The sequence below is a fragment of the Salarias fasciatus genome, chromosome 6, assembly GCF_902148845.1.
Source record: "Salarias fasciatus chromosome 6, fSalaFa1.1, whole genome shotgun sequence".
NCBI lineage: Eukaryota > Metazoa > Chordata > Actinopteri > Blenniiformes > Blenniidae > Salarias > Salarias fasciatus.
Genome location: NC_043750.1, coordinates 36,199,921 through 36,209,803, shown reverse-complemented (window position 1 = coordinate 36,209,803; position 9,883 = coordinate 36,199,921).

The window sequence follows — 9,883 nt, the reverse complement described above, 5'->3', positions numbered from 1 at the left end:
ACAATTTAGCTTCAAAAGTGTTTTAACACAAAAAAAAAAAAAAAAACTCTCCTCACAGTTTTCTGCTCAAAAGCATCAATCACAGCGCCGTTGCGTCGGTTTGGACACGGGGGGAAAACTTCAGCGGGGAAAGTATGACACCGGCGTGAGTAACACCATCGCCATCGTCACCGCAGAGAGGAAACATGGAAAGTTCGGCAGAGAGGCCGACCACCACCAGGCCCTCTGTCTCGCCATGCGCAAATATGAGGGATTATTATTCTTCTGAATGTGACTCATCACTTTACGTTCCACCTCCCGGTCACACAAGTGCTTTTTATTCGTGCCTTCAGCTCGCTCCGGGTGCAAAACGCTGCCGGTTATGTAAACGGAGATCTCCATACGAAAGTGAAATTTGGAGAAGAAAGTTGGATTTGAAGACGCAGCTGGCTTTGGCACAGCGGCAGTGCTTCCAAATACTGGTGAGAAGTAAATAATCTGTGTTGAGTTGGGTTTTTAGGTGTGGCCAGAAGGTCAGAAAGTTCAAAGTTACCTTTGCCTCAAAGTTTATCTCTCTGTCTTCAGTGGCAATCAAGAAGAATTAGGATGTGACAGAAAAAAGTGTTGCAAACTCTAATGCAGCTGTCACACAGACCTAAACAAAAGAGACATCCATGGCCTAAAACACTGTTGTGTTATGTCTCAGTCCTTCAGCCTGAAGTGTTGCTGCTACCAAGAAATGGTCCGAAACACCTCAAGCAGCGTTCCACAGCCCCTGAGGTGGGCGGTGTGTGTGTGTATGTGTGTGTGTGGCTATTACACAGGGCGCAGTGTTTAAAAGACATTTTTTCTTTGTCCCAAATAATACCCAGGGTCCAAACAGAGACCGAGACAGAGAGCTGGCATGAACTCCTGCTCTGTTTCAACTCACTCTGACTGACGGGCTCGAGTCTCTGCAGCCGATTGTGTTTGTGTTTTCTAATCAGCAGCAGACAGACGACGAGATCTGCTGTTTGGCTGAAAGAGGGCATTTTTGGGGCTCGGTGAGAACCCTCTGCGCTGTGAAAGTCATGTTTACATGTTTTATCTGGAAGTCGCTGTGCAGTCCAGTGCCCGTAAAAGCTGCTGGTGAATGCACGTGCACTTTCTAGGAGTTTTCTGACTGCAGGTTTTTAGTTTCATATCCCCCCTGCTGGGACGACAATGGATTTTATTGCAGCCTCTGAGCCAAACCTCTTCAGCTGATGGTTCCCAGGCTTGGAGATGTTGCAATTCATGGTTAAATCATAGCACAGAAGCAGCATACATGCACACACACACACACACACATATGAAATAATGCACGACGAGCAATGAAGAGCAGAACGCCGTGCGAACTGTTTGCACAGGCTCAAACACAAACATACACACGTCTGGCCCGTAAATACGTCTTAAATGAGCTCCGTGCCAGCCGAGGGCCAGACTGCAGACTGTTTACAGCAGCGGGGAGAGAGAGAGAGCGCCCAGCACGGACCCGATGGGAGGCTGGCAGTGGAGCGGGGCCACTTGTGGTCATGGCATGTAGTAGTTGTAATGTGGGCCTGGCAGGCGGTGGGTGCAGAGGGTGGCTGCGGGGGTGGCGATGCCCCAGCCAAGCCGTGGTTGAGCGGTGGTTAACCAGTCTAGGTCACCGACACTTCCTCTGGCCTCTCTCCCTGGGAGGAAAAACAGTCTAGTCAAAATAATGGTGTCATTTTGGCTTCTTACGTTTGAGCAAGAGGAGACAAATTTAGCTACAGCAAAGCAAAGGGAGGGGCTTAAAACAGATTAGGAAACAAGAGAACAAAATATCTGTTATGTTTGTGCCCCCCCCACCCCCTTCACCCCCCTCACTCTATGCTTCTAAATAGGGACTCTTAAATGTGTGGCACAGCTCCAGGGCTGCCTGTAAATTCAGATGTGTCAGCCTACGCAAGCAATTAGAAGCGGGTCCGTCTTCCGCTGCCGTCCCTCACGCTCCAGCCCACAGCTCCGGCTCAATCTGCCGGCGCTGCTTCACTCTTCGCTTGAGCTTTAACTTGGACCCGCTTCCTGCCCGTCACAAGCACCGCAGTGCTGGTATGTCCAGGAGCATATAGTGTCCGTGTGTGTGTGTATGTGTGTGTCAGAGTTGTTTCCTCAGCCTCCAGACTGCAGACTGGTCTCACATGCTTTTGTGAGTGATTTCAGTCTAAAACTATTTATCACCTTGCTGCCCTGGCACCTGCTGAGGAGCTATTCATTCACAAGAAGTCCAAATACTCACACACACTTAAGGAAATAGCTGAATACCCACAGCAGATTGAGACACTCACCCTCAGCCTGAATGAAAGTTTAATAAAGACCTAAAATATAATTTCTTGCGCGGCAGGTTTGGTAAGCATACTGTGATTTCTACTCTTCTAACTTAAGTTCATATAACACAGAACAACAAATAACCTCACGTTTGTTTTTGGACAAAGGACAGACTCACCCACAGGGAAAATGTGCAAACTCCACACAGAAAGGCCGCCAAACCAAACCCAGATGCCAACCAGGGACCCTCTGACTGTGAGGCAAGAGTACTAACCGCTACACCGCTCTGCGGCCGGAGCTTCACGTTTAAACATTTCAGCCGCTGAACCAGTGGTGAGTTAGTGAGGTGATTTCTGGCCTCCAGTTATATCTATTTTCATTCTTTTTTTTTTTTTGGTGGCTCTAATCTCGACAATAAATGTCTTAAAGTCAGACGGCGTAAAGATGCCCTGCTTCTTCCCAGACAGCAGATGGCTTGCCATCATTTTCTCAACTACCCTGGAAGCAGAAGGTGTCTGAATGGGACTGTGCTGTGATTACTCTTCAGAGGAAAGCCACACTGGACGAGAGCCAGCCAGAGGAATGGCAGAGGTGGGGAAGGATCGGTATGCCGCAAGATCCCACAAAACAGAGCGCAAATCATTAACGGTGACATTGATCATGCTCGCTAATGCGTGTTCACCCGTTCAAAAAGATCCAGGAAACAGTGTGACGTTGGCTATGACAGTAAGATTAATGCTATTTTCAAAAACTTCGACATGTGGACACTGGACAGCAGGTTTCGATGTCTAGACTGCTTATTATATCCAATCTGTGGAGAAGAGGAACTTCCTCAGAATCAAATAAATTGAACTTTAATCACAGATGGGAAAAGAACCTCACAGTTAGGATAAGTATGCATGCACCGTGTGTCTGTCTGCTTATATTTAGAACAAACATGGTGATTGGATCTTTGTCATGTCAAAGTGGATTTACTATGACGGAACATAGTTCGATGCAGCTTGTGTGGAATATTTTCTGTTGTGGACTCTGCAGAAGTGCAAGGTAAGCACAAATCAAACAAAGCAAGGCGAAACGTTGGCTTAAATACCGATCATGGCATCGGCATGTTAAATTCGCAGGAATGTTTGCAGCGATCGAAAAGGAAAGCAGTAATCACTCAGTCATCAACGTTGACTTCATGAATAGAATAAAAAAAAAAACAAATGATGCACCGAAAACGTGCACACTCTTCTGCGAGTAATTTGCAGGGCCTATTTTTTGAGAGCTTAAACTCAAGCCACAGGCACAGCGTTGTGCTTTATTTGTCGGCCGGTGGTGAATTCTGGTGGAGCGCGCCTCGCAGCTGACCCAGCCACAGTCCGAACGGCTTTAAACAGCCTCTAAACAGACTGCAGACGCTGGCCGGGAGCCAGGCAGACGCTGCGGGGTGGAAGTGGCACGGCTGCACGCAAAGCCGGGGATACGCATGCTGTGTCAGCTCGGTTGCTTTGTCAACAGGTAAATACTGAAAACTGAATCTGAAGTATAATCACACACAATTGCCCAAGCTAAACGGGGAACGGATTTCACTTACGTAACATAATTTACAGCTCAAGTGGGCTCAGAAGTCGTCCAACACATTCATGCATTTAGGTGCAGAGTCTCACAATGACTTTCCCAAAAAGGCTTCAGCACATTGGCAGTGAGAGGCGAGGGATCAAACAGCTAACCTGGCAACTGGGAGACAACCCATCTGTTTCGCAAAACTAAACAATTACTACAGAAAATTATTAAAATCTCAACATAAAGCCAATTTAAACGAAACCTTCTGGAGCAAAACACAAAATTCAGAAACCTTCTCTTATAGCTGCTGCATCGTGTGAAGCCTCTCATGTCAATCACAGCAGAAAAAGGTTGGAATTCATCCACATCTGTGTCTTCTTGAGGAGGATGTCGCCTCGAAATAAACTGCTGCTTGAAAGACCAAACACACAAGATTGTTGTCCATGTTTATGTTTCTGTGACCTCTAACCCTTTAGGCCTCACACACAAATGAGGAATGAAAAGGGAATGCTTGGAATGGATAAACAGCATCCGAGCTAGGATGTATGAAAAACAGCAAAAATTTCATTTTAATCAGTAAATAAAATGGATGTAAAGGTGGCATTTGAATTAAATGGTGTTCTTCTGATCATCCAGCATGAGTTTAAGGCATTAAGTGGCTTTTTTCCCTCCACTGTCAGGAAACCTTGTCACAAAAAAGTATTTACTTGGCACCGAGGGGTTATAGTGCATGTCTAATTAATGTTGCCAACAACAAGTTGTTTAACACTGCAACCTCTTTATGGGGGGTTTTATTGGAGGGTTTTAAAAGAGGATGTGAGAGGATGTGAAAAACAAATGCTAGTCGAAAATACCATGCTTCTTACGTAAACACAGAATATCTGACGCTGTTGTCCACTACCGACTGTCTCTTTCCTTCACAACATTTGATGCACTCTTCCATTATTCCCTAATTTGATGAATAGTTTATAAACATGCCCGTGTGAAGGGTTTGTTAGTAAAGTCACTGAGCATTTTGGATCTGTCCGTCCGTCCATCCGTCCGTCCGCAGCCTGGATCTGTCTGCTGAAGTGTCAGCAGAGACTCTGCAGGCTCGGCTTAAGCCGGCGGGCGCTCTGTGTAAACGCTGCTCAATTACTTTAACAATGCTTAATAGGATATAGTGGTTTCTCTCCAAACTGGAAACAGACCTGCCGCTTTCCCAAAATAGCAGGGAGCCGAGATCTCTGGGACATTCCCCCGTCACTCTCTGCCCAATAACCCGGGTGCCTGGCTCCCCCACTAATGGAGGCCGGAGCCTGCCTCCCACTCGCTCTGGGCTCCCGTGACGTACGGCGGCTCCAGCTCATCACCAGTCACCGCACTGCAGCGGTAAGACGAGCATCAACAAAAAAACAGGCCCTCCGCTTCTCACTGGAGTGTTGTGGACGGGGCGTCTCTAAAAATACCGCCGAGAGAAACTGAGGGGGAGGCCTGCGTTGTGGCCGCGGCCTTTATTAGGGAATCATCCACCCCCTGCGCGCTGTAAAAACACAGCCTCTCTCTCCGGGCGGAAAACAAATGGGATGAGTGCGATGCGGTGAGCTGATGAAGTGATGACCGGCGGGATTTTGCACCGCTGCCTATTATAATACCATCTTCGACCACGGAACACCGGAGCTGCCACAGACTTGAGCCGCAGCCCTTTCTTTCTAATCTGATCTGCTTCTTATTTTCGCTCTCTTGGATTGCTGCCAGCTGTTGAGCGCTCCTTCGAGTCTTTCACAACAACAACAGCAGAAAAAAACAGTTACTATGTGCGTTCTACTCATCATCTCAGGAGCAGAGACGTTGTGAAATAAACCTACACTGAATAAGATCGCAGTACAGGCTGATATTTTTTTTCCCAGATGAAAACCTTATGTCAATGCGTTTGCACTTTAATGCTGTTCATTTTAACATGAAAACTTGGAAACCGACGGCATGCACATGAGGTGAATTATGGATCTGTGTTCCTGCGGCGGCTTCATTACCCAGCTTTCTATGGCAGGACCATTTGTTCTAGTGTGCTCTCGTACACTGGAAACCTATAGTTTTCACTCCATAAATCAGAGAGTAGAAGTATAGCGGATTTCCGCCGGGCCATATATGAAGCTGAAAGCTGAGACGGCGATGCAAAGCCCGCCACATCCTGCGGCTAACAGGAAAAGCTGGTGAAATGACAGGCTTCATAAGTGAAGGGCTGCTGGCCTTCCCATCACCGCCTTTATTAGATGGATTGCTTCCCTAAACGCCCAAGTTTATCTGCGTCAGTCGGGAAAACAGTGACTCCTCTCTCTCTGAAGTCTCTGAATCTCACTGCCGAACACATCATTTTCCCAACTGAACTCACGCTGAGCTCATTCTCCTTATTCAAACTCGCTGACTTGTCTGAGGTGAATCTTCTGTCTGCTAAGTCGGTCGTGCTTCTGACTTCGGGGCTGGGTTTTATCTTCCCCGACAACGGCAAATGAACGCGTCTCCTCTGGAGTCTTATCATAAATAGTAGTTATGTCTCATTCACTCATTCATTCAGAAATCTCTGGCTTGATGAGGACTGCCTGAACATGCACGCGTTTCAGATTTCCCAGCAATTAAGAGGAGATTCAAACATTTTCTTTTATCCCGTCGGAGAAGAAAAACTCCATCAGTGACGGAGTCGCGCCAGACAGACAAGGGCCATTTAACTTGTACCAGACAAAGCTAAGTACACTCTCCACAGTCCCTGAAAGCTTGCAGTTTGGAGTATTTAACGAGATTTGTATGATGCGCCCAACGACTAACTAATATAAGGAAAAAGAAATCACTTCTCTCTGGTTTTAAATCTCATTTTGCACCAATAAAAGACAAGTTTGGTGGCTTCTTTAGCAGCCTTTGGCAAACTTGACTTTGAAAGCGAATCTCTTGTTTTGGTGCTATTTTACGAGACTTTTTTTCCAAAGGGATACCACCAAACCATAAAATGGTAGGCCTTTAAAAACAAAGTTGCATAACCTTTATTTCTTTCTCTACCTAGTTTTATAACCAGTTGGGATGACTAACGGCTGTTTTTCAGGAAAATGCCAAGCCCTTAAAGAATTTAAACGGTCAGAGGCCGGCCAAATGATATTCGTATCGACGGCTCTCCTGGAAGGCTGTGAATAAAGCTAATGAGGCGCGCTGGCGTCGGTGTTACAACACCAACACCAAAGGCCGTTTCAGGGCACCGTCCTCGTGCTGGATGACTTTTCGGCCGGAGCTTCCACCTCAGACCATAATCTAAGAAAGTTTTATAAACAAAAGCAAATTTACATGTGGACGTCACGCTGAAGACTGTAATTTGCTCTCTGGACGGTCTGTGCCTCAGGCGCTCTGAAGGGCAGAGCGGCGTTCGGTGAGCTTACAGTAAATGTGACCGGATTTCCGACCTAAACGCTTTCAGTGGATGAAAATATTGTTGTTTTTTTCTTCTAAAAACAATGCTCTACTGTTCTTTAAAAGCCTAACTTGGTCGTCTTCATTACAAAAACAAACAACAGCATCAACTAGTTGCCCAACATGTTAACTACATAATTTTCACCATTTCCTTATAAACAGACATTGGTTTTCAAATGTTGCGGTGAGTTTTCACTGAAAACTTTGTCGTATAAAAAGGTTCTAAAAATGATTTAACAGTTTAAACTGACTAGTGTTACAGAAGTCCATTCATCTTTTTGAACAGCATCAGAATCAGATCTTTGAGTTCACAGGTTGGACTTGTGGAGTTTGTATTTGATGAAACTCAGCTCACGTCTGTGAGTTCGCTCTGGAACAGAAGCTGGGCTCCAGCTGTCAATCTGTTTTAAATTTGAAGATCATCTATCAGTTTACCATTCAGTTCCACTCATGAATCAATCTTCATGACGGATTGAAAACACAGTGCCTTCTCTACATAAGTGAGAACTTACCAGGTGAGTATTGCACATGTGTCTTACAGTCTGCATCGTTTGTTTTCTTTTATAATAAATTCCACATGCATGAATCGATTGTAACATTTGTAGTACAACCTGAAACTGTACATTCTGTCTTTTTATTCTTCCTGACTTGGTCTATTTGCAATTTTTTGGACTCTTTGATGTTTTTTATTTCCCAGAAACAACTGTGTGTAACTGTGGGCGAACTGGACACAGTATTGGATTAGAAAAACAACTTTTTACAAAGACGTGACACTTGGTTTGAGTTAAACATTCAGAATAATAATTAAAGACAACGTTGTTTAAAAGACACGTTACAGATGAGGAAATGAATAGTTCATTCATTGCATGAATCCCACTCAACTGTGATGTTACACTGTTTGAAATGCTTCTTATCAAAAGACATTTATTAAAAAAGTCTGCGTTTTCTTTGGAACTTCTACAGTTTGCTTGGCGGCCCCAGTGGGCTGGATTGGAGCCTCTTGCAGGCCGGTTTTGACCCACGGGCCTAATGGTTAACTCCCCTGGTCCAAACTGTCCTCGTAACGACGCCTCAAATAACTCTGTTAAAACAAATATCCTTCAGTCAAACGGGTGAAAAAGTGAGAGCACACTCCTGAGTGTGTGAATCGTTTCAATAAAGAAACATCTGGTGTTAATTGCAGTTGACTTTTTTGAGATTAAGCTTCATCAAACACCTAAAACAGATCATCTGTCAGATCGATCCTCTTCAGACCATGAGGGGAATTACCATGAGACGATCAAAGCCTCTCACAGCTACAGTTATCGACTGTACAATATTGTAACCCTGTTACAATATTGTCAAAATGCCAAAACCTCTTATTTACATTTAGAAAACAAGCTGAATCATCATCTGTGGCAGAGATAATCAATAAGCTGCTGAATCCATGCTGACAATCCCAGTATTGCAATAATAGTAGCTCGAATGTGTGAGGATGTGTCACAATATTAGCTTCAAATCTGAGATATCTGAGTTATATTATCGCAACAACATATTCCCCGGCTCAGCAGAAATCACACGAACTCTGATCAGACTTGTCAAGCTCTCAGAAACCTTTGTTTCATGTTTTGCCAAGCAAGCATAAAAAAAGAGATATTTGATTAACTTTGTGACTTCTGTTTACATTTTCAGCATTTAGTGTGTCATACTGGATTGGCAAAGTCAGCTGAGGTCAGAAAATGTATTTTTCAGCGTTAGCCCAATTGAAAGTTGTTTTTATCACTTACAGACCACAAACAGGGTGAATGTGTAGAATTTAAGCAACTGCTGTGCGATGCCAACTTAAGAGAATGTAAACAGTTCACCACTTAAAAAAACAAGATGACGTGACAAACACAAGACGGCATTATAGACGAGCCTTCGGGCAGCGGGGAAGTGTTTCAGTTCCCCTTCCAGATCGACTCAGGTCCAACCTGAGAGCGTTCGCTTCACAACAACAAACAGGCGACTTGGCCGCTTCTCAAACGATGTTGACACGACCCGTTTCAAATATAACAGTGTTAAAGTTCAGCTCAGGTCAGCACTGTTTTCCATGACGGGACATTTCATGGATTTTTGTTGATCACGTATAAACTACACCTACCAATTAAGAAGAAATAAGAAGTGTTGGAATGGGAATTATTTCATGTTTATCACTCGCTGAGGGAAGAAAAAAAATTGAGACAAATTTTGTATTTATCTTAGTAGTTTTTCATTGTTCCAGCATATGTGGTGTTCTGTTCATGGCAGCAAGTTTTATTTTAGTTTGATAGGTATACAGGTGTAATTTTTCACTTGAAAATCAGAACTTTGCTCTTTCCTAGTCGCTCATGAAGGCACCATGAGATGTTGCTCACAAAAAAATACAAATAAAAAAATAAACTGACCACATCTACGGCTTTGGCTGCCCAACAGACACTTCTATTATTACTAATATGTGACAGTGCTGTTGTCATTTATTCTTCCAAAGGGGAAATTGCTCATTTCATTTGAAATTACACATGCCACACACACGCAACCTTCAGAAGTACCGCTGCACACAGTCGGGGGCCGAACGAGACGAGACCGATCACGTCTCCTCTCAGTGAGAACAGAC